We start from the raw sequence: 25,352 nt of genomic DNA on the forward strand, positions 1-25,352 counted from the left end.
CTGAAATTGGGAAGTTTTGCTTATTCCTTGCTCAAATTTAAACAAAATCTTAAGATGATAATCAGCAAACCAGAGATGTTTGTGTATCCCTCTGGCTGGCTGGTGCCTTCTTCGGCTGCAAAGGGACAGTTCGCGCACAGTCAGCTACATTTATACCCGTCACAGCCTTCTCCTTCTCCCACATACCCCCCTTTCCACTTAAGGTTTCTTTTAGTTTTTGCAAAGCAGCCATGTGAGAGGAATAAAATAATTTTGAAGAGCATTATATGGTGGGAATTTTGACAATGAGTGGAAGATGGTAATTACTCTCTTCCATTAGACTCAGTGGCTTTGGACAGATAAGCTGTATTGAAACGTGTGACCAGGGCATGGGATCATGGATTGTCTTTCACTGTTGTCATGGCGACAGTGATGCAGGTGGCCTATAACTGCCGGGCTGTCAGATCTTATACATCAAACTGGTGCTAAGTGAAAATATGTTAGAGGCATTGGGGAAAAAATTGCCAGCAGTGTTTATAGGATCAGCTGGAGAAAAGCTAGCCTAGTTGAAGAAAAGGTTTCCATTAAAAGCCCTAGGTGATTCTGAAGAAGTCAGAGTTTTTACTTTTTATTAATAAGATGAAAGTGGACTATTAAAAAGAAAAGAATGGTTTCTGGATGTTGCACTGCTGTCTGCATACACATAATTAACACGGTGCCTTTCTGCTCCCCCCTTGAGCTAATGTGATAGGATGGTGGCTTGCGAAGAGGCAAGGAGACACCATGACGTCCAGAAGCTTGGCTTAAGGGCTAGGGAACCAGTTCTGCAACACTGCAAGAGATTTGAGTCCTTCTTTTTCTGGAGAGCTTCCCTGAATTTTTGTTAGTAAGGAGTAGTAAGAAATCATCCTAGATTTCTGATATAGCACTTTAAGTACCACACAGACTATAGAGTCATACTCAGTTATGCATACTGGACTGAGTGCATTTGAATGTAGGAGGACCCATTCAAAGATGGAGAGGTTCCTCTTTGTCAAGAACAGTTACCGCACCTCTCTTTTCCTCTTTCTTTCCTTGTTCTCGCCTCTTCTCTTTCTCATTATCTTCTGTCTCTCCTTAATTTATAAGTGCCTTGAACTGAAACCCTCACATGCTAAGCAATGAGTGTAATATGTGTGTGTTTCATGTGGGTGTGTAAGTACGTGGTGCCTGTCTCCAGAAGTTGAAACTAGCCTTATAGTTCCCATTTAATCATACTATCTTGGTAAATAGGAAGAAGAAAACCATATATGTTTCCATTTCCATGTTATATTTGAGGAAAAAGAGGTACTGTGAAGTTTAAAAAGAAGGATCTCTGGGCAGGAGAGTGTGTTCATTGGTGAGTCAGGCAGAACAGATGAGACAGTGGATAGTTCCTGGTTGGCCTCTGAGTTAGGCAGTGGGGCCCCAGCTTCTGACATTTTACTTGGGGTATCTTCTTTGGCATATTGTTCAGTATTGAAATCTAACTTAATAAGACTAGGTGAAATTACCTTTATATACCATTGGTATATAATGGTCAGCTAGAGTATTACGGATTCATTTTAATCTACACACATGCACTGGGCATGTACTAAATGGTAGGTATTTTGCTTGTGCTGGTATTCAAAAGGAAGCAGCTCTGTGGGGCATCTGGCTGGCCCAGTAGGCAGAGCATGTGACTCTTGATCTGGAGGTGGTGAGTTTGAGCCCCATATTGGGCACAGAGTTAACTTAAAAAAAAAAACATCAAAACCCCTCCCAAAAGAAAAAAGAAGTAGCTCCAACAGTTGGTGAGCACCTAGTGTGTGCAAGGTAATTAAGTTTTTAATCCTCACAGTAATTTTGAGAAGTAGATATACCATTATCGTTTTATAGATATGGACATTGACAAAACCAGGATTCGAATGTCTGAGTCCAGACTCCATGTATTTTTTTTTCCCACAACATGGTTTCAAGAGATGTACAAGACCAACTTTACCTTCAAGGACCTCACTGGAGACCCAGGGAAGCATGTAAGAATTACAATACAGTTTGTTAAGTGCTGTAGTAGACATAGAGACAAATGCATGGAGGAGTACATAGCAGGGGGCATCTAACCCCCAAGAGGAGCTCATGATGGAGCTGGCGATTAAGGGATGAACAGATAATTTGAAGGTAGATGAAGAGGTAAGGGAATCCCAGGTTGAGGGAACAGTGTGAGTAAAGACACAAAAGAACGAGACCGTGACACATTCTGCAATGGCGGGTGTGTGTGTGTGTGTGTGTGTGTGTGTGTGTGTGTGTGTGTACGTGTGTGCGCTCGTGCGTGCGCATGCACGCATGTACACACATATGCGGTGGATTGAGTTAGCTGAGGGATGGAATGGAGGAAAGGTATACAAGGTGATTCTCTAGAGTTCAGTCAGCAAGAGTAGCCCCATATATAGTATATCTTTTGTTATGTATATGATTTGGGGTTCAAAGATTGTGGTTAATGGTTGTTGCCTGTTAAGTTCTTACAAGCTGGAGGTTGTTGGCTTGCATGATTGTTCCCTCTGGATTTTGTTCTGTTTTGTTTAATTTGTATTTTTGTCTCAGTGCCTTCTCTTAGGGTGTTTTCTGCCCACCCTGCCACTGTCTTTTAGCATTCTTGTTGAAGCCTCTCTTCTTTACCTAAAAAAGTATTTTTCAATCCATAGTCTGTGAGACTATAAATAAAAGGAGATATTAGGCAGAACAGGTGAAGAGTCTGGTCATCCATCAGTCCCAGAAAAATGATTTAAGTAATTAAGATGAAGAAGATTTATAGTTTTTCAAAGGACTCAATGGTGATGGTTCTTCAGCTTTAAGCCCCAAGTAGCAGATTGAAAACTAGACTCACCTTTAGTCTTTGTGCTGACTGCTGACCAATATATTTTCATCATATAGTTTATATACATAATGGAGATTTTAGTGCTCCATTCAATAACGTTAATAAATTCCTGCTCTTTGTTTTCTTGTTTGCATAAAGACACCACCCCTTTTAAGCCTGACTCCTTGTTTAATAGATTTCATTCTAGAAGTTAATCTCAGGATTTTGCTAAGCTTTGTTTATTTTAGATAAAAAGAAAAAGAATTGTTCTGAAACTGTGATTATGTGTCAATGCTTTATAGATGGTCCAGGTGATTACAATACCAGTATTAAGAAAAAGGTAAACATTAAAGCCATAAAAAATGATGAAATGAGGTGTTGATGTGCATCAGTCTCCAGGCCACCCTAAACTAGTTTGTTCATATAAACTAGTTTGTTCATCCTCCTACTTTAGCGGCGTTTGGAAATACTGATTTTTGTTTTGTTTTATTTTGGACAAAGAAGCCAGAGTCTAAGTAAGGTCCCAGTTGTACGGGAAGATTCTTCTTGACTTTCACAGCTCACTCATCTGTGGATGCACACGTGAATGCATACATAGTTCTGTTGGATTGGTATGTCTAAGACTCGTGCATGTAGCAATTTACCAAGTGTATTATGTAAGAAAATTTACTCTGGAGAGCTATAAATCCATTGACCAGAACTGGAGCTTATGACAGTAAGGAGCAAGTGGAAGAAAAAGACGATTTCTATTTCAGGACTGAATAGAAGAGTTAGTTGGGAATGTCTAATCAAAGAGAAAGGTTTCTGGAAACAACAGGAAATGGAAAATTAATTTGAGCCTCCTCTCCTTCAGTCTTGTTACAGGTCTCAGGAGGGCCTCTTTTTTCTAAGAAAAGTCAGTTTTTACGAAGAAATATCCTGAAAGAAAGATGACAAGCGATCCCTTCGTTTTAGGATGCCTATCCCTGGTGGTGTAGCATAATGCAGAGTGATGGGATTATTAGTAAGGACTCTTAAAAGTGGGATTAGAAAAAAAAAAAAGTGGGATTAGAAGCACTGAGGTGGAAAAAGCATGCTCGCTCATTTAAGATCTTTTTTTGAATTTGGAAAACTGTAGCTACTTCATATTCAGTTATAATTTTTTTAAGGACAGAAATGTTTTCCTGTTAATTTCATTGGGTGTGTACATATTAAGATTTCAGGAGTTCAGCATCAGTGGGCCAGTATCTCCATCACTGATTGTGTTGATGCGTCATGGATGTTATCGACCAGGCTTGGGAGAGGGGGCCACTTTTTCCCCCCTTCATGTTTCCCACAAGAAACTTTTCAGAGTTGTATGCTCACTTACTAATTTGTCAGTTCAGCTATTTAAACAGGCAGCTGCTATACTTTATCAATAGTAGGCTTTGTAAACAAGAAAAATGGATATGATCTAACTTGAAAATGCCCTGCAGGGAATAATCCTGTTTTGTCAGACACATGGCTGATTTGTTGGGTCTTTTCATGTTTAATTGCTATTATTCATTCCACAAGGTAGTAAGAGGTTCTGTAGGGGCACTTGACACTTACTTGCACTTAGTTTAGTCCTGAAAAGGTAGAGCAGGAGATGTAGACTTGATGAGAATTTGAAATGGAGTGTCAGGCTAAGGCCATGATAATGTAGTTTTATAGGAAACCTCTGGACCCACTGCTGGTTAAATCTAGTATCATGATTATTTGGATTACCATTTTAAAGGGTTTTTTTTTCCTCAAGTTATAAATAAAATGATTTATCCGAAGATGTGAATTAGTAGAAAAGGATTTTATTTTACACAACTTTTTTTTTTAATGATAGGACACAAAGAAGGCATAAAGAAGTTACATGTTGGTGGTGGTGGCTTTGCAGAGAGTGGAGGATTTTGTGCAGTCATGGAGCTTCAGGACAAGGCCTTGGAACATGTTCCTGCTAAGCGGGGGATCCTGGTGGAAATATCAGAGTTATCTTTTACTCCTTACATTAGCACTCTGGATCCTCTACACTTGCTCAGAAAGTTTAGAGAGAAAGACGAAGAAGGCTTTGCGTTAATATCCAGGATGAAGGACAGTGCCACTAATAGACTATTAAAATATACATGTTAAAAATATGTATGTAATTTTAAATCCCTCTGGCTGGTCTTAAAAAAAAGAAAGTTTTATAATGATGCCTTAATTCTCTTATTTGAGTTTCTGTATTACTAGATTTTAGTACCAAATGAGTATCTCTATTCAAGACCAGAGATTACTGACATGATGTGTGCAATAGTACTTACCGTATCTTTACTGGGAGAAAAAAGAGGAGAGAAATATTGTTGGAGTCATTTGCTGACCAGTAGGATGGGCTGACCTGTGAACCAAAATTTGGTTTCTGCTGTGCTCAAACTGAGAATGTGATTTTGAAGTTAATGTTGTAGTAGCCAACGATAGTGAGGATGAAGCAGAATTTTTACCTCTTTAGCCATGTCGTAGGGTTAGCTAGTAAGTCTTAACCATCTTGTGGAGTCCAGGAAGGCTATGGTGTGAGGACAGGTAATGGGCAACAGAGATTTTCTCTCTTTCCAAATTACACCAGTCCTGCTATGTCTCATATTTGTTATAGAATGATTCACATAGGAAAACCATTTTGATTTTTCATGTACTTAAATTTTTTTAATGTTTATTTGTTTTGGAGAGAGAGACAGACAGAGTGCTAGCAGGGGAGGGGCAGAGAGAAAGGGAGACAAGAACTCCAAGTAGGCTCAAACTCACAGACTGTGAGATCATGACCTGAGCCAAAGTTGGATGCTTAACCAACTGGGCCACCCAGGCGCCCCTTCATATATTTTTAAAATAATACTGCAGCATGTCTTAATGCTTTGTATAAAGTTGTACCTACAATATGCTGGTTTAATTTTGTATGAAATCAGAATTTCAGATGAAAGCCTAATGTGCAAGGAACCTCAGCTCTCCCTCAGAACCAAAACAAACACATACATAAACAGCAACAATAAAAGAGTTCCAATTAAGATTTTCAGAACACAAATACCCATTTAAATGCACCTAACAATTCTCTGCTAGCAGCCACTTTAAATTATTGTTCTTTTTAAAAGGAAAATCCAATATAGTTGAAAGCTTGTGCTTTATAAATATAAGATGCTTCCTTGCATTATCTGAAAGAAAGAGAAAAGCATGTATTGCTTTTTTTGGACTTAACATGTTTTAGCTAATCAGTAAATCTTTATTAATTGCATTTATGAACCATATAGCACTGCAAAAGGGTCCTTGACATTTTTTGGTTACAAAAATGTGATGAGAAATTAAATTGTATATTATTTTGTAATTTTGCAAAAAGCAGGTCACTGGGTTGTTCCCTGCCAATGGCTTCTAGTCTAGCAAGCACTGCTTCCCAAGACCTTCCTCCCCATTTGAAAGGATGGGGGAGCTTCCTGCTGTTACCACAAAGCCAGCATCATGGGGGTGGGGAGAGGACTCTTGGCCATGGAAGAATAAGTTTGGGTGTGAGCTACATTTCCTGCCTTTCTGAGAGTCCACTTTCCTGGATTTTACATTTGCCTTTCTGCATTTCAGCTTCCCTTTTCTCCTTTATGTCCATACTCAGGCCTTTGTTCTCTTAACTTTGTGCAGTGGGTAATTACACAGGGCTGTTTTCCGTGGACACAGAATGGGGTGTGGTGGGATGGGGCAGCCCCACACACAGCAATTGGGTGGGTTATAAGAAGTGGCAGGGAGCCAGGATGTACACCCCAGCCCCACCACTGACTAGCTCCGTGATCTGGGGAGGTATCATGGGCTGAATCATATCCTCCCAAATTCATAGGTGGAAGCCCTAACTCCCAGTGTGACTATTTGGAGATACCACCTTTAGGGAGATAATTAAGGTTAAAAGAGGTCAAAGGGTCAGGCCCTAACCCAGTAAGACTGGTGTCCTTATAAGAAGACGAAGAGACACCAGGAATGCCTTTACGCAGATAAATGGCAATATGAGGACACAGTGAGAAAGTGGCCGTCTGCAAGCATAGGATAGAATCCCAAGCAGGATTTCCCTTTGGGGAAACCAGACCTGCTGGCACCTTGATCTTTGACTTCCATCCTCCGGAACTGTGAGAGATAAATTCGTGTTGTTTACACCATCCAGTTTGTGGTGTTTTGTTATGGCAATGAAGGCAAATGAATATAGGAAAGTTACAAAATCTCTCTGGGTTTCAATTTCCCCATCTAAATTTAAGATACAGTCAGAAGTCTTTGCTGCCTTATAGGGTTGTCGTCGTGTGAGAAATGACATAATGCAATCAGCATGGTGCCTCAGTAGATGCCATCTCATATACTGAAGAATTGATACCTACAAGAGTAGGCTAGAGTTTATTGTCTAATAGCCCAGGCTTTTTGCTGAGTACTGAACATGATAACAAGACAATACAAACTGTTATGCATGTAAGTTTTGAGCTTCCCACCACATTTTGCTTGGTTGACATTTTGTAGAAGACCCAGACTTACGGCATAGGTGATTTTTTCTAGTTCCAAAACTAGAAATATATCTCCTTCAAAAGTTAGTTGAATTCACCATACATTTTAGTGTTGTTTTATTTGCTATATCTTAAAGACAATAAAAGGGAAATCTTGCGGCACCTGGGTGGCTCAGTGGGTTAAGCGGCCAGCTTCTGCTCAGGTCATGATCTCGCGGTTCATGAGTTCAAGCCCTGCATCAGGTTCTGTGATGGCAGCTCAGAGCCTGGACCCTGATTCAGATTCTGTGTCTCCCTCTCTCTCTGCCCCTCCCTAGGTTGCATTCTGTCTCCGCCTCTCTCCCTCTCTCAAAAATAAATAAACGTTAAAAAAAAAAAGGGAAATCTGATAAATTTCCAACAAATGCTCAGCTGGTCCAGCACAAGGAATTGCATGTAATAATTCAGGCTATTTAATATACTAGAATCACATATATATGCAAAATAATGATAGTACCGTAAGTTTCCCTAGTATTGTTTGTCCAAAGAACTGAAGATAGTTTCAATCTAAAACCTCATTTACTTCTAACTTATCCTGATCTACGAGGTATCAGATGTGATTCTCCTCATTTGATAGCTAGACAGATGAAGGGACGAAGATTTCCTTTTCACCTGCACAGACGTGTGCATGGTGAAAGACTGGAATGGAGTCTCCTGGATTCCTGTGCAGTTTTATCACCTTGTTCTTGAATTTATCTATTAAGTACATATGTCATCTTTTACTTTCTCAACAAAAGGAATAGAATTAGGTTCTATGCCTCCAGGTCTTCTAATACAGTGCTCCTTACTAAGCCGGCATTCAATAAATCAAATAAACAAATAGTATTGAGCACCTGCTATGAGCCACATATTGTGGGAAAAAGGTACAGCATGAGACATGGGAGCTGCCCTCACATTGCTGATCGTCTAGGTGAGATGAAAGATCTACCTACCAGGCTCCAGGACAGTTGGGGTTGTAATACACATGTGTAATGTATAACACACATTTCTTTAAGGTAAGTTCAGTTTCTCCTAACTATTCTATTACAAAAAAGAGAAACGTTCCTTTGGAGGAAAATTATTCTATTAAGTAGGCTAGGATGCTGAGCCCAAAGTGCTTAAGATGGTGATCTAGTTACCAATAGCTGCTGGCAAACCACACCAAAACTTGGTGGCTTAAAACAACCACCATTTAATTATCTCTGTGATTTTGTTGACCATGAATTTGAACAGAGCTCAGTTAGGTGATTCTTCTATTCCATAGCATTAACTATGCTTACTCAGTGGTAAGTAGCCAACAGTTGATCTGGTCTGGAAGGTCCAATATGGCTTTACTCACCTGCCCAGCACCTTGGCAAGGATGGTTGGAAGGCTGATCTCCTCTGGGTCCCTCTGCCTTTCCATGTAGACTCAGGGCCTGTCCGTGAGATTTCTCCACTAAGGTAATCAGATTTCTTACAAGGAGGCTCAGGTTTCCAAGAGACCCTGGCCAAAGCTGTTATTCATATTAACAGCTAGGCTTGGAAATGGCATAATGTCACTGTGTTTGTCAAAAATGGCTACAGGCAGCTCATGTTCAAGGGGAGAGAAATAGACTTACCTGTCAGTGGAAGAAGGATCAAAGTATTTGTGGCCGTCTTTAATCCAGCACAGATGGCATACACCTCTGTGAGTTGCTGGGGGTTTTCTACAAGTTGTTTTTTAAATACACCCAATACTTCATTTCCAGTGCATCAGAATTTGAAGTACCTTGAGAGTATCTTGCTCCATTTTTGCCTTTTGGTGTTGTCTTCCTCATGTAGGGAATGATAAAACTTGAAAATAAAACAAGTGGATAAAATTTGCCCTCTATCATGGAGGAACTAACAATCCAGTGGAGAAGGACCATCATGGATATAGATTACTGTAGAACACAAAGTTTAAGTAATAAAATTGAGCAAGGTATCACTGAAGTATGAATGGGACACTGAGTCAGCCAGGGAAGTCAGGGAGGGTTTTTAAAGGGGACGTGGTATTTGAGCTGAGCCTTGAGGAGGATGCTGGTCTCTACAGATGGGAGGGGGTGGAGTGGGGATGGAATCCTGGAGGAGTCAAGGCACCAGAGCAGATGGTGTGCTATGCAAACAATGCTGGGAGTCTGCAACATGGGGGCTGTGGTTGTTCAGGGGGCAGAGGTGGGGTGGTCATGGGAGGCACGGCTGAACAGATGGGTTGGGGACGTGTGGACTTTGCTCTGAATGCAGATTTGTTCTGAATGTAATTGCCAGAGGAGGAATTGTGGCAGAGGAGTGCCATGATTAAATTTCTGATTCTGACTGCTGTTTGTAATAGCAGGTTCGGATGGATACTGGGAATTGTAGACGATAGGCCAAGAAACCAGTTAGATGGCCATTGTTGAGGAGAGCAGTCACTGGGCAACAGAATGGAAGGAAGAGAAAGGTGCTGAATGGTGTGTTGGGGGAAGGGATGGTGGAACAAGTTTTTCTGAATGCCTAACCTGAGTCCAAAAACCCAGCTTTTATCCTTTACATAATTTATTCTCTCCAAAATCCACTTTTCAGATGAGGTCACTGAGGCTTAGAGACATTTAAGAACCTCCTTGACACTGGATAGCTAGGAGTGAGTAGGATTTAAGATTCAAAGCCAAGTGTGTTTGGCTACAAGGCATGTATGACTTCCCACAAAAACTTCATTGCCTCACTTGTTGCAAATAACTAAAAATTTCTTACTTGTGAGACTAGGTGGATGGTTGTGCCAGTAACAAAAATAGAGAACACGGAATTTTGTTTCGGCTTTTTTAAATGTTTGCCCCTGAATTATATATATGTATATAAGTATGTGTGTATATATCAATAACATTCCTCCGACTTGAACCTAGTTTTCAAACAGAGTTTTCAGCTAGTTTATCAATTCTGTCTACTTAAATGTTAGAGATAAGAAAGTAAAATACACGATTCATGTCAATTTACCTGATATTGCCTCTATTTTTTGTGCATAAAAAAATTCTTGGCTTAATAACCAGTTTTGTGGCACATTAGAATCTTGTAAACAAAGAATCTATTGTGCCGCATATGAAACAGACCAAGACATCAGGGAGGGTTGGGAAGGAAAAGTAAAAATGAGTCAGAGAGTAACAGAAACAATGTAGCAGTTCATTTGGGAACTTCCTCTGTGTAGAGCTGCATTCCCGGCCTAAGTCCCCAAACAAAATTAAGTCTCCATTCTCACTTTAAGAGCAAAAAGCAAGAGGGACAACAATCTGTGTCTCTTGGATTCCACTTCTGTCCAAACCATGAAGGCCAGGCTGTGAGTTGCTTCAGCCGGCTCCTTTGGTTTCCCAGGTGAACAGCCAGAGTGAACCAGTAGCCACATTGCCTTTGTGTTCAGGAGCTCAGGGTCATGGCTGTGGGCTAATTCTCACTTGAAAAAACACAATTCTTGATGCAGATCCCAATGAGGTTTGAAAATCACGGCATTTGGAAGATTGGTTCTGCACCCACTGTGTTTCTCACAGTAAAAATCTCACAGGTTTTCAGAGGCCTTGACATGTCAAGGATGAGAAGAGGGATGGGGCTTCTCTTTTCTGTTGCTGAGCGTCCGTGGCTAGAACAGAGCCTGCATGTAGTAGATGTTCAGTAAATATTTACTGAATGAGTGATTGCTTCAGCACCACATGCCAGGTTCTGCTAGGTGCTTTCCATCCAATGTCTCATCTAATCTTCCCCAAACAATGAGACTTAGCCCTCCGTTAAACAGATGAAGAAATCAGTGCCTAGAGAAGTTAAGTAACTTGCCCAAGGACAGGCACCTTGCTTGCAATAGCATTGGACTTCAAACCTTAAACCTTTGCCCTTTTGAGTAGACTGCAATTATATTCTTCATCAGATAAGTCAACACCCTTCACACATGCAAAATAGAATCTGTCCCAATTTGAAAATGTGAGAACTCTAAGAACTCTCTGGACCAAAACCATAATAGATACTCAGTAAATGTGGAATAAGTGAATAACTAGTGTTTATGTCTCTGTAGTCTACTGCTTTGTTAACTATCGTGGAAAAAATAGGAAAGACTTGAAGATTTTCAAGACAAGTTCGTTAATCGAGGTGGGTTCACAAAATGCCAGACCAGTCAGAAACGGACACTTCGTGCTCCTCCTCCGATGCCAGCTTGGAAACATTTGGTAGAAACACGATACTGGGAATATGGTAGTAATTTCTCCCATCTTGCTCAAAGCGTTCACTTCCTTCTTGTCACCAGGAAGGGCAGAAACAATGAGCTAGGAGATGCAGTTGTGAAATTTCTGGTTTTTCAGGAATGGTCAGATAAGTGGCCAAACTTTAGCTTCTTTCCGATCATTCTTTCTACTTAACTCTTTCATATTGTTCATAGGATTAGCCAGGTCCTTTTTTCTGTCCACCCTCCACCCTTTCTTTCCTTTTGGTACGTTCCTTCTGGCAATATCCTATTTCTAAAAGAGTTTCTCCTTTAATATTTTCTTTAAAATTTGTTTTAACGTTTATTTATTTATTTTGAGAAAGAGGAGCATGAGCAGGGGAGAGGGACAGAGAGAAAGCAAGAGAGATAGAATCCCAAGCAGGATCCATGCTCAGTGTGGAGCCTGATGTGGGTGCTCACCATGAGATCATGATCTAAGCTGAAATCAAGAGTCAGTGGCTTAACTGACTGAGCCACCCGGGTACCCCTCTCCTTTAATATTTTCTAATCCAATAGCCTTTTCTTTTAATCGCATTTCTGACTCCTTTTTTTTTTTTTTTTTTTTTTAATTGTGAAACAACCAGGTATCTGTCATCTTCCCCTTCTCTGGATTAACCTGGGTTGTATCTGCTGAACCACTCAGGAAATGATGACCTGGCATGAAGTAAACAGAACCTGGTTGTCTTGGCCTTTTCTGTCATCTAAGCTGCTCCTGTGTATTTGAGGGTCTAAGAAAAGATGGCGAAAGGCAGTGGGAGAGAGGAAAGGAAAGAGAGGCAGAGAGAGGGTGGTCAAGACTGAAAAAAAATTGTTTTGGAATTGGAAGTTGCCTTGAAATAGACTCATCTCTTGTGCCCTTGACCTGAAATAGTCCATTAGTGTTTTGCATGGATGGGGAGGTGTAGGACATGCTATATTTGGTAGTTTTTTGGCAGAAGGGTTTCCTGTTTCACTGTGTTTTAAAATAAAGCTGCATATACAAATGAATTCTCTAGGGTGTTGAGTCGTTTTAGGTTGTACACTCTTGGTAGGCAAGGCCTGTGACGTGCTTACTTAACGCGTCTATGCTGGATGGAGTTAAGTAATGGCTCACTTGTTAGGTATCTCCGCAGTAAAATTTCCAGATGACACACAATCTACCCCAGCAGGTGCCAAAACTTAACAAAAAACAAAACAAAACGAAACCCCAAACACTTTTTTAAAACATTTTTTTAAATGTTTATTTATTTTTGAGAGAGAGAGAGAGACTGAGTGTGAGCAGGGGAGGGGCACAGAGAGAGGGAGGCACAGAATCTGAAGCAGCCTCCAGACTCTGAGCTGTCAGCACAGAGCCCGATGGGGGGCTTGAACTCATGGACAGTGAGACCATGACCTTAGCCAAAGTCGGACGCTTAACTGAGTGAGCCACCCAGGTGCCGCTAAACACCCAAATGCTTTGATAGAAATCCTTCTTAAAATATTCCCCACTTCCTTTTGCCTGCAAGTAGAGACTATTGGACAGAATTCAGCTCTCTTTTGCTATCTCAGTCATCAGTATGAGGGTAAATATTGTACCTCTCATGTGTGATGTGTCATTAGGGTCTATTAACATGTGTGGAACTCATTGTCCTTAAACATGAACTGTCCCCAGACTGCCAGACTGCTGTGTACTTTGTTTCTTTTGAAGTTTGTCTCTCCTTTTGCACCTGGTGAGTCTCGTGCCACCACCACCGTGTTGGTCCCTGGGAGCCTCTTTCCACCTCACCCGCCTCACATTTTACATCTGACTTGCTGTGACTGAGGACGGAGATGGCACAGATGATCAGAGGTGGAGTTAAAGGAAGAACAAATAGGTTCTGAGTGCAGACCAGATGACCCCTAAAAAGTGATCTCTTTAAGCTCTTGCGTGCGCACTTGCTGATCTTTTGGCTTTTCAGAAGTGTGTCTGACTGAGGTTCCGGGCTGTATTCCGGTTAGTTAAGGTTTCGGGACAAGTGAGCTGTCATTCTGTGAGTCATCGTGTACCGTTTTAAGCAACTACACAGCCTCAGAGAATAAAAGGACGTCTAATCATCTCCAGTTTCCTGTCACGGTTGACGTCACTGTCATCGTCATCATCGTCAACTCCATCACATTAAGTACCCAAAGTACATAAGTTGCCAGACAAAATCTGTTACGTAGACACAATCCTTTGGTGTCTAGGCGTCTGTCTACTTTAAATAGATAACACCAAAACGGATCTAATTCAGACTAAAGTGTTGATTGCGCTGTGGTGATGGACGGTATTAGCCGGTAGTCCTGCAGTGTCAATGCAGAATCCCAGCTGCTGAGGCCTACTGGGTGTGACAGGCACCACTTTGTGTGTGATGGGTACTGAGACCACAAGCAGAAATACTGCACAGTCCCCCCAGGTTGGCTTTGAGGGACTGGATGCAGTGATAGAAATGTGCGTGAGCATTATAGGAGCCCTGAGCAATGGCACGTAGCCTGGCTGGAGGAAGAGAAGCAAAGGAAGAAGATGCCTGGGCAATGCCATAGTTATTAGCTGGGCGAAGGGGTGAGAGGGGCCTGAGCAAGAGCACAGAGGCGGGAGGCATCCTCATGAGGCAGGTGCCGAGAGCAGGTCCACACTGCAGGCAGTGACTGTGGTGACAGGGGACGGGAACACCGGTTCCTGAAGGTCATGCTGGGGGGCTTGGGGGGCGGGCCAGGGGGAGTCACTGGACAGTGGAGTTAGATGTATGTATTAGGCCCCTCCTGGCAGAGGGGGAAGGTGGTTAATGAAGAGGACAGGTTTAGGCTTAACCTAGGACCGTGGCCGTATCTCTGGATTCTGGAAGCTGGATTTGAGAAATGTTTATTAAGTAAAACTCAGAAAGCTTGCAGTTGGGTGTAGGAGATGAGAGGAGGCAGTCAAGCATGACCTCCCAGCCCCAAGTGCAGCTGGTGTCATACACGGAAGGGTCACATTGGAGAGGCAGCTAATGGATTCAGCTTTCGATACGTGGGTTTGGCCTGTCTGCAGAGATGCCCAGGGAAGAACTGGGGCTCCAGGCTGAGTTCTGAGTATGATCTTGGAGGATCTGGGGCTGGTGGTTCCACTGATTCTCTCTGTGGAAGTTGGGGAGAGTGACTGACGTGGCTGGGAACAGACAAGGTGGAAACAAATGTTCTTCACTGAGTCAGAACAGAATCTGACCACAGAGAGTGAAGAAAGGTAGGTTGCACAGCAACTACCAGGGACTTTGTGACATTGTTTGAGGAAGATGGGGCTCCCCGCCCGGACCCTGGAGGTAGCTCCTCGGACAGTTGGTGGCAGCAGCAGGGCTGTGGTGAGGCAGCTCCTCTCTGGATGTGGGCTCAGATCCGCCCTGCTGATTGGCCTGGGTTTTGTTCTTGGCCATCTGTGGCAGGCTTCCAAACCTCCACTGGGCTGCCGCTCACAGTTCCCAGAGAAGAGGAACTTGTTTCTCCAGAAAGTGACTTTTGGCTTTGAGACAAAAGAAAACAGTTTATTGCACACCCCATGACTGAGAGAGAAGCTATGGATCAGATGAGAAATCGAGAGGGAGAGACAGAGACAGAGGACAGAGACACAAACAAAGAGACAGAGAGAGAGGAAAGAGGGAGGAACGGAGGGGGAAGACGTTCAAATAGTTTATTCAGCTCGAAACAGCATTTTAAAGAAATACAAAGAGCCAAAAAGAAGAAAAAGTTACTTTTGTGTAGGTCCTTAATTAGGAAGTTCACACTCTGGCCACTGGCTATCTTAGGAACTCTGCATCTTTTGAAGTGTCCTCTTGCATCAGAGACGGGTCAGGGTGATGACTGAAAGGAGCAAGAAGGGAGCAAATTGATTCCAAGTTTAAGGTTTTCTTAATTAGAAGGCCCCAGAGAAGAAGAGTGAGGATCATCCAAGTCTCCCTGTGTGTGGCTGGCCATGGTCAGCACTGGTGGCCCCTGGTTAGTTTTATTCCACTTGTGAGTTTTCTTAGTTATGCACTGAACAGTCTCCCTTCTCCGGTATTTAGTGAGCAGCATGTAGCCTGAGGATGGCAATTAACTATAGCTAAGCCAACTCTTTGCACAGCCCAAGATGAGGTATACAATACCTCACCACCCCTTTCAGACCTTCTCTGTGCACACAGTGGGAGGACAGGGCCATTTGCAGAGAGCCCCCCCCCCCCCCCCAATTCCTCCTTACCTGGATGAAATCCTGGTGAACAGGAACCTTGACTGCAAATAGAGCTGACAGCACACGTTAACGTCATCAGGCCTGGTGAAGCTCATTGGCAGAGAAGTTAAGAGTCTTATTTTAGACCCAGAGACTGGAGTGTGTGGATCCAGCTAGAACAGGTCTCTTCTGGCATGGCCTCAGCTGCCAGCCCTCCTCCCCGGTGGTTGCTGGGGCTTCAGAGGATGGAATGTCAGGGGGAGCTTGCTGCTAACTGCAGGGTGAGCAGGACAATCTCACTGCTATTCAGCTGGGAAAACGAAGATGCTGACAACCCAGAGATCGCTTACCACCCAGCTAGCTGATATTCTGCCCTGTGTGTTGGTGCACTCTGCCTTCCCCCTGACAGTCAACTGTGGTGCATTGAGGAGCTTGGTTGTAAAAGGCTCGGTCTGTTCCTCAGCCTCTCACCCTTTCCCCCTTTCTTCCCATAATCAGGGTTTAAAATGTGTATATCCCTAAAGTAGACCAAGTGTATTCCAAAGGATGTCTCAGGCTAGCTTAATACATTCTGGCTCAGATGCTTCCTCTGCAAACAGGAGAGGTTTAAACCTCCGGGATAAACGCCTTAATGCAGTGATCAGTGGTATAGATTTGATCCAGGAAGTCCAAGTAAATAAAATATTTGAAAAGATGAGGCCTTTTGTGTTTAGGACTCACTGAGCAACCAGAAACAACATCTTTTCAAAAAGCAAAAATTGGGACACATGACCTGGCAAAGGTTTTGTTTTGTTTCTGATTTAATTATTAAAAAATTCCCATCAGAATTATGCCTTTAAGGAAACTTTAAAAAAATAATAAATTTTTAAATTTTTTAAAAATAAAATTTGTGACTACACATTTATTACAAACCTATATCATTTGACGATAGGATGTAAATATAATTTTTAGATATTTCAACTCAGGATTGCCTAAGAAAATCCACGTGTCCCCTACACTTTAGAGCCGAGTTGTAGATGGGTAAACCCCCTGTGTGGAAATCTAAGTGCATAAAAGAGCAGTGATTTAAGGATCTGCTGTGTTTGCATTTGGAGACAGTGCCTGCCTTGATTTCACAATAATATATTGCAGTAACCCCTGCTACTTCCCCTACTTGTCTCTTGTCTGCTGTCAGGCTCAGCAGCTAAACTTTCTATTGCGTTCACATTGCCGTGACTATTATTGACTTTGGGCTTTCAAGAGTCAGACATTCCTCTTTTCGGGTGCCTCAGTGTAGACCCAGGCTCAGAACAAACCTGGAGTGTGGTGGGGTCCCTGGGGCCCCTCTGCAGCCGTGCTGAGAGCGCGCTCCCCAGAGCACTTCTGCAGCTTCCCCAGAGCAGCCAGCGGTGAGGCGTGGGCTTCCGCAGCCACCGGGAGCCAGTCGCCTCGGGTCCCGGGGTTTCCTGTTCCGCCGTCGACTGGGCCGGCCCCTGACGGCACGTATTGAAACGCAAATGACAGCCGTAATTGGCTGAGAGATAAACCCCAACGAGCGAGTGAGCAGTGCGGCGGGGAGTTAAGTGGCTAAGTGACAATTACTGCTCTGCAGCCTCCGGGATCACGAGCACTGGGCCGTTTGTTCTTGGTTTTAAAGGAGCAATAACACATTAATTGGAGGAGGGCTTCTAGGTTAACTTGCCTCACCCGGTTTCCCATCTGATTCTGCTTTGAGGAGTGGGAGTAGGTGGCCTGGAGGAGTGCTTTGTTGACTGCCTCCCCCCCCAGCCCCAACCCCAACCCCTTCCCACTTCCTGCAGGTGGATTAGAATTTTGGGAATGGATGCCTTTCATTCTGATAAACTGAAGGGTGATTTCGTTTGAAGATTTCCTAAAAGCTCCCTTGCAGGAGGGAGGAACCTGTTAGTTCTCAGTGTTGTTTCTGGTGCCGGGAAAAGCGGCACCTTAAACTCAGTCTAAGTTGCCAGCTTACCCTCCAGGAAGTCCATTAACCCAATGATTTTATTGTTTTTAAGTTTTATTGCAAAAATTAGCCGGATACAGCAGTGAGCCACAGAGATATGGTCCCTGCCCATTTTGGAGCTTACAGCCTGGTTTGAAGAGAAAGATAGGAAATAGATGAAACTACGGGCTGCTGTTTCACTTAAATAAAGAGAAGCTTGGGGTCCTGTGGAAACGTGGGGGCAGTGGGAGAAAGGGCAAGTTGCAACATAGAGTTGGCTGGGTCAGGCCTGCCTTGCTTTCTTTGAGAGGCCATTTGAACCCTGTTCTGGTCATAAACAAACCATTGAGATGATTAGTTTGGACTTGAGATACGCAGACTAAACAAACCCAGGAACCTAGTTGAGAGCCCTTTCTCAGTGTAGTCTGCCTTTCTACTATATTCAGAGTTCTCAGGGTCTAAATACCTTTCAAATACCATCTAATGGGCTCATTGTTTTTGTTTGGTTGGTTTCCTTCAGCCCAGGCAGCTTGGTCAGTTTTTACTAACCATCCCCTCTGGTTCAAAGGGTTGTAACAGAACCCTTGCCTTGGCCAGATATCTGGTCATTTCAAAGAACAGGCCTTTATCTGCTTTGGGACATGTTTCTGCCCAGTGGCCCAAACCTATGTAAAGCAGCGAAGTGATGAAAAAGAAGAGGTAGACCCTTGGTAGTGGCAGGCGGGAGAAGGTCAGCCCTTCTCTTGCCTGGTATTGGAAGGCTTTAGGAAATGCTCACCTCTCAGCTAAGGCCAGCTTTGCTGTAGGCTCTAAGGGTGTAACAGGAAGATGCCGCTGTACCTGACTGTGAAATGTCATCTATGTCATCTATGAAGGGCTTTTTGCTAGGCCCACTTCATGAACTCACCAGGCAGAGGGGGAGATGCTGGCTTATCTTTTAGAAAGGCCTTTCTGTCCAGCTTCCAAAGAAAGCCTAGTTAAGAATTTGTGGAGGGGCGCCTAGATGGCTCAGTCAGTTTCGCATCCGACTTCCGTTCAGGTCATGATCTCATGTTTCGTGAGTTCGCGTCCCACATCAGGCTCTCTGCTGTCAGCACAGAGCCTGCTTCTGATCCTCTGTTCCCAGTCTCTCTCTGCCCCTCCCCCACTCCTGCTTGCTCTCTCATGTTCTCGCTCTCAAAAATAAACATTAAAAAAAAAAAGAATTTGTGGAATCACTAGTAGTAGCTATAGACTCTCCAAAAGATGAATAAATTATTCCTTTAAATAAATCTTTATTGGGGCGCCTGGATGGCGCAGTCGGTTAAGCGTCTGACTTCAGCCAGGTCACGATCTCGCGGTCTGTGAGTTCGAGCCCGGCGTCAGGCTCTGGGCTGATGGCTCAGAGCCTGGAGCTTGTTTCCGATTCTGTGTCTCCCTCTCTCTCTGCCCCTCCCCCGTTCATGCTCTGTCTCTCTCTCTGTCCCAAAAATAAATAAATGTTGAAAAAAAAATTAAATAAATCTTTACTACACAGGATTACTATGGCACTTAGTAAGGCTGTATGTGAGGACTTAGAACAGTACCTGGAACATAGTAATTGCTAATTAAATGTCCATTGTTGTTGTTATTGCTGTGTTGTTATTATTCACGTTCTGTACCTCATGTCTTTAGTATGAATCACAAGAGTGATAACAACATTCTAACATTCCGTGAACACCATGCAGGGCCTTGGCAGCCTGAGAAACATTCTCATTTGGGTTCATTTTACTTTTTCACTGTACCATGCTGGAAAATGAGCTACATAGAAAGGATTCTGTAGAATGGCTATCCAAAGGTCAAAAACAGCAATAACACCACAAAAACAAACAGCAAATTATTTGGATACAACCTTGGTTCATCAGTCTTGGAACAAAATGGTGATAGCAAATACAGGAGGTCGACATTAGTTTCTTGGGGGAGACTGTCCAGCTGTTATGTCATCAAAAATTACACTGGATTTGGAAAAATACATTTTTAAAAATGTATTTATTTTATTACGTTTTATTATTTTTTTTGAAATACACTTTTTTTAATGCCTTAAATAATTTGAGTCACATATAGCAAAATTCACTCTTTTTGGTATTCTGTGGATTTTGGCAAACGCATAGAGTCCTGTAACCACCACTACAACCAAGATACAGAACAATTTGCGTATTCCATCTCCAAAGAAAATTTCCTCATGCTACTTCTTTGTACTCAAACCCTCCCTCCACCTTTAATCCCTAGCAACCACTGATCTGCTCTCCATCCCTATTTGCCTTTTCCCGAATGCCTTGTGAATGTAATCATAGCGTATGTAGCCTTTTGAATCTGATGTCTTCACTTAGCATAATGCATTTGAGATTCATTCATGCTGTTTCGTGTATCAGTAAAAAGCTTATTTTTAACTCATAAATCATTGAACTCTCGAGCTGCATGGAGTCTTAAAGATCGGAACCACACACTCATTTCCCAGGGGAAGACACAGAGAACCTTGGAGTGAAGTGACTTGTCCAAGGTCATGAAGCTAATTAAAGAAGGAACATGAACTTGGAATTCCCTGCTATCAGTCCAGGTACCATCTGTTCAGTCATACTGGGATTATGAAGAATGTGTAGCTGATTGTCAAGGGGGAGCTCTGTTCATCTTATTTTTGGTCAAAATGTGATCAAGTAAACTGAGCCTTGCTTAAGATAATTTTGGAAGGAGTGGATTTCTAGGAGGTGCAACATCTTTAGAAAGTATATAGATAAGTCTCAACACATTTCTTCCTGTGGCACATCTGTATGTTTGCTGGTATCGATTATAGATATGATTTGATTGTAGAACTTAACCTGAAGGCCTATTATTTATTTTGTGTGTACAATAAGTTCTTTTTGATACCTAATTTATAGGAGAATTCTGAATATTACTGCCTTCCTTTTAGTTGACATTTTAAATACCAGTATGTTTTTAGGTGGCTTATTCTAGAGCACGCAGACTGTGGATCCAGACTGGGATCAAGAACTACTGATTGCTTAGTTCATTTGTTAAGTAATTATTTGTGGAAATTCTGCCATGTGGAAAGCAGTGAACTATAGGAGATCTAATAAGGCACTGTTTTTTTAAGAAGTTTACATTTGAATAGTTACTATCAAATGGGACACAAAAGATTAGTTCAGATTAGTTCTTTTGAGTACACTTAAGGTCTTGCTAAAGCATAGTGAAGATATAAGATGATAATGCGAACTTTCTTTCTCCAAGAAGTTTATAAATAAATACCAAAGAGAGGTACAAAGACAGTGCTATTGGAAGTGCAGTTTTTTTTTTTGGTTGGGAACCAGTTGGAATATGATTTAGAGGTGCATAAAGCACCCAGAAGTTTGTGCATAGGAGGGACAAGGTCAGAGCTGTGCTATAGGGAGTTTATCCGATGGCACCACATAGGATACATTGAAGGGCAGAGCCTGGAAGCTGGGAAATGAGTTTGCTGGGAAATGCATTTGTTTGGGTGAAATGAAGAAAACTCATGGGACACCTGGGTGGCTCATTCGCTTAAGTGTCTGACTCTTGATTTTGGCTCAGGTCATGATCTCATGGTTCATGGGTTCAAGCCCCATGCCGGGCTCTGTGCTGAGAGTGCAGAGTCAGCTAGGGATTCTCGCTCTCCATCTCTGCCCTTCCCCTGTTTGTTCTCTCTCTCTCTCTCTCTCTCTCTCTCTCTCTCTCTCGATAAATAAATTTAAAAAAATGAGGAAACCCTAACTATGGGACAGTGGGAATAGAAAGGAAAGGTGTTTGGGAGGTAGAACTAACTGGATGAAAGAGGGAGCATTCAAACAAGATTACGAGATTGTGCCTTGGATGACTGGTTGGGCAGCTCTGACATAATGGAGAAATTCGGGTTTGTCCGGAAGACGAAGAGTGGGTTATGAGTGGATGATGGGGAATGTAGTGAGGGAGGAAGGAAAGGCCTTTCTCTCTTTGACCAGGTCAGTTTTGTGTGAATAATTTTGCATATGGGTGAACCTGTTAATAAGTGTTTACGATTGTTACTAATTTCCAGAAGGCTAAATAGTTCCCATTTGCCTTGAGTAAAGAAGTCTGGTGCGGTTTTTGTTTTGTTTTGTTTTGTTTTGTTTTGTTTTGTTTTGTTTTGTTTTGTTTTTGTCCTAAAGGGTTGGTAGTGTAGATAGTTATGATTAAACAATTTTTTGACCCCTTCGCCCACCTGTGGTATGATTCTTAAAATGATTAACATTTTAGCTCTTTTTAACTACTGCAAGATTCTTCTTGGGATATACTGTACCCTTTACAGAAACATGAGCAAAATGTAGGTTCAGATGTTTTCCCACATTGTGATCAACACTGGGTTTGAAACTTCTATTTACTTTGTTTCCAGTCTCCTAGGCACACAACTTCACCTTAAGGTTGACTTAATATATGTTTCTTTAGCTCCTAACTAGGGTTTGCACTTTTCAGAATGATAATTTAAGGTCTGTATTCCATCCTGTGTAAACTGTCTCCTTCACCACTCATACTGCTTCTTTTTAAGCATATATTAAGACAACGTTAAGGTGAAGTTGTGTGCCTAGGAGACTGGAAGCAAAGTAAATAGAAGTTTCGAATCCAGTGTTGATCACAATGTGGGAAAACATCTGAACCTACATTTTGCTGATGTTTCTGTAAAGGGTACAGTACCCTGAGAAGAATCTTGCAGTTAATAAGAGCTAAAACTTTACTTTTTATAGCCTTTAAAACCATAGAAGGCCCCAATTAATTGTGAAGAATGGAGTTCCCTGTGGCAGCATTATTTATAACAGTGAAAAACTAAAAATGGTACAAAATCCCCAAATAACAGAATGTCAAGGCAAATATCACTTCATGGGGTATTTTCTTTGGGTTGTCATGGGATGCCTTGACAGGAATGAGTATTTAAGGTGATATTCAGTGGCAAGATGTACAAGATAGCATGGACCCTCTGCTGACAACTAGAGAACATGACTTCTGGAAAAGAATTTGGAGTCACACACACAAAAAATGTAAGTGTATAATACAAGGAAGGGATTAGTAGAAGGGTCTTTCTGTGTTTTCATTCTTCTTCCTAAGTGAGTCAAATGGAGGCACAGTCGAAAACAGAAAGGGAATTTCTGGTGAAGTAGTTCACCGTCCATAAGTTCTCTGTGCCCTTCTTCCTCTTTATATGGTTCAGATTTATTTTATATCTGCTATGTATTCACGAGACAGAGTAGTATTGATGAATTAACTGTATCTGTGAGAGTCTGGAAGCTGGGATTTTCGTTCCTTTTCTGCCACACCTGTGAGAGCTGAAGTCACTCAGACAAGTCTTGGTGGTTTAAATGTCCTGGTCGTCTCTGTTCTCATGCTGAGAAGGTCGTTGAGAGAAAACAGGTAGAAGTACTTGGAACATTCTGACAACTAGATAGTGCACTGTTTATTGTGAGACAAGAGAAAATAGAAGAAATATGTATCAGAACTGAACTCTGATGAGAGAGTTTGAGTCTCTGGTGAGAGAGTTTGAGTCAGAAAATGTGTGTCTACCAAAGAGGAATTAAAGAAAGTAAAGTTGCCGCGGACACCGAGGGGACGGGGTCTTCTTGCCGCACTTGTGAGGCAGAGCCCGTGGTGCGGGATGGTTGAGTCCCCTGTGAAGACCCGCTAGTTGCAGCTTGGAGTGACTTTAGACACATGACTGAAGCTTTTAATGTTTTATGCACGTATGGAGAGATGCTCTCAAATTGGAAAACAAACACACACGGAGGGCCTTTAAGAGCCGCTACTTAGATTCAGAAAAGACTTGCACTGAATCCAAGAAAAAAAGCCATCCTGGTGAAATAGAAGGTTTCCATGAGTTTACATAGGGCCAGAATTTCCTTCAGCAAAGTCAACTGACCAGTAGTAGTTAAAGGAGAAAGCATACGCTTTTGCCTGGCAAAAATGTTAGAGGCCGAAGAAACAATCTGTGGGACAAATGGCCACAGATCTAAAACAGTTAAAAAGGATGGCTTTCAGTACCCCAGGCACTAGAGTCTCTGGGAAAATGTGACCCTAAATGAAGGCATCAGCTATACCCAACAGGGAGGATTTGGGGTGTTTCTAAACAGCATGGGTGCTTCAGTCTTTATTTTGAAACTGTATCATAAATTTAAATGGCAAGGTATGCGTGGGTTGAGCATGCTCTTGTGTGGGAGACAAGAAAAGAAATCGGAAGTATTTTCAAAATTCTCAGTTTCATGCAGTGCGTCACCTGCTTTGGCCAAGCAGCTCCAAAAGCATGACTTTTCTAAATAGCTTGCGTATAGGCACAGAGAACAGGAGTCAGTAAAAAGTGGGAGGAACTGTGGCAGGGACCTATCTTCTGTTTTCCTTTTCCTGACAGTCAGATAGGGGCATCATAGAGAACTCTTGACTTAGGATTGAGGACTGATAGCTATTGTGTGTACACGGTGTGCCTCAGGTAACCAGGGGCGGGGAATGAAGTAATGACCTAAGTTTTATAAGGGCGCCCTCGGGCCTGGGCTCTGTCCCTTGTGAAACTGATCCAAACTCGGGGTGTCCTTTGAAGTTACTGGCTGTTCCACTTGGACTGAAGCAAGATGACTAACTGGTCCCAAATGTTTAACTACCCATTACCTATTTGTCAAGAGCTGGGAAGAAATGAGCAAAGAAAACACAAAAACAGGTTAGACAGCAGCAATTAAGCCTTTTGGTTTCTCCATGCTGTGACTGGTATGTCAACAAATCCTTGATTTTGTGAACTTGTTCACAGCCTCCTGACAGCTTGGTTGTGGTCCTGGGAGCAGATACTAAGATGCAGAAAAGCTTCGAGGGCACTTTAAAGGGGGCAATTCCGAACGGTCAACCAGCAACTGAGCCTCAGTAACAAGAAGAGTTACCTGACGCTAAACCATGTGAACCAGCCTTATTTGATTTGATTTTAATTTTTTTTAATGTTTGTTTATTTGTGTGTGTGTGAGAGAGACAGAGCGGGAGTTGGGGAGGGGCAGAGAGAGAGGGAGACACAGAATCTGAAGCAGGCTCCAGACGCTAAGCTGTCAGCACAGAGCCCCACTCGGGGCTTGAACCCACAAAAACGTGAGATCGTGACCTGAGCTGAAGTTGGACGCTGAACTAGCCTTTTTAAAAAAAAACAGTATTGTCCGGGCGCCTGGGTGGCTCAGTCAGTTAAGTGTCTGACACTTGATTTCAGCTCAGGTTACACGGTCTTGGTCTCACAGCTCATGAGTTCAAGCCCCGTGTTGGGCTCCATGCTGACACTGTGGAGCCTACTTGGGATTCTTTCTCTCACTCCCTCTCCGCCCCTCCCCATCTTGCACATGCACTCTCTCACTCTCTCTCAGAATAAATAAACTTTAAAAAATGGCATTTACTGTTGGAGCAGATGGCTGCTAATTATTGGAAAAACAACAACAACTATATAGCCTTTTAAATACTATACTTTACTTTTCCCATCTAATGATAAAACCTTGAACACAGATTTGTTCAGGCCATGTTTTAGTCCCCAAAGTAGTTTAGAGGATTCTCTTCCTCTGGAAAAATCAGCTTTGTTTATGGGGTCCAAAAATAGCTGCTAAAACTTCCTCTCTTTTTTTTGTTTATGGATCTTTTTCATTTTGGACATCAGGAAGTGAATGCTGGCTTGAGGTCATGCTTCATAGGAACTTGTGAAAAATGGAATATTAGGAATGAAGTGAT

General features: G+C 42.4%; 1 protein-coding gene and 1 long non-coding RNA gene across 3 annotated transcripts in view; one reads left to right on the top strand and one right to left on the bottom strand.

The window, feature by feature from the left end:
- The window catches only part of MAML3 (mastermind like transcriptional coactivator 3), a 413,629-nt gene that overhangs the window by 44,297 nt on the left and 343,980 nt on the right, over window positions 1-25,352 (top strand). The window lies entirely within an intron of this gene.
- Window positions 14,362-18,189, bottom strand: LOC122497154. Its single transcript, XR_006301038.1, has 3 exons — window positions 15,725-18,189; window positions 15,240-15,348; window positions 14,362-15,010 (listed from the first exon to the last, which is right to left on the bottom strand). It is a non-coding gene; the product is annotated as an uncharacterized LOC122497154 (long non-coding RNA).

Source organism: Prionailurus bengalensis, chromosome B1 (genome assembly GCF_016509475.1).
Source record: "Prionailurus bengalensis isolate Pbe53 chromosome B1, Fcat_Pben_1.1_paternal_pri, whole genome shotgun sequence".
NCBI lineage: Eukaryota > Metazoa > Chordata > Mammalia > Carnivora > Felidae > Prionailurus > Prionailurus bengalensis.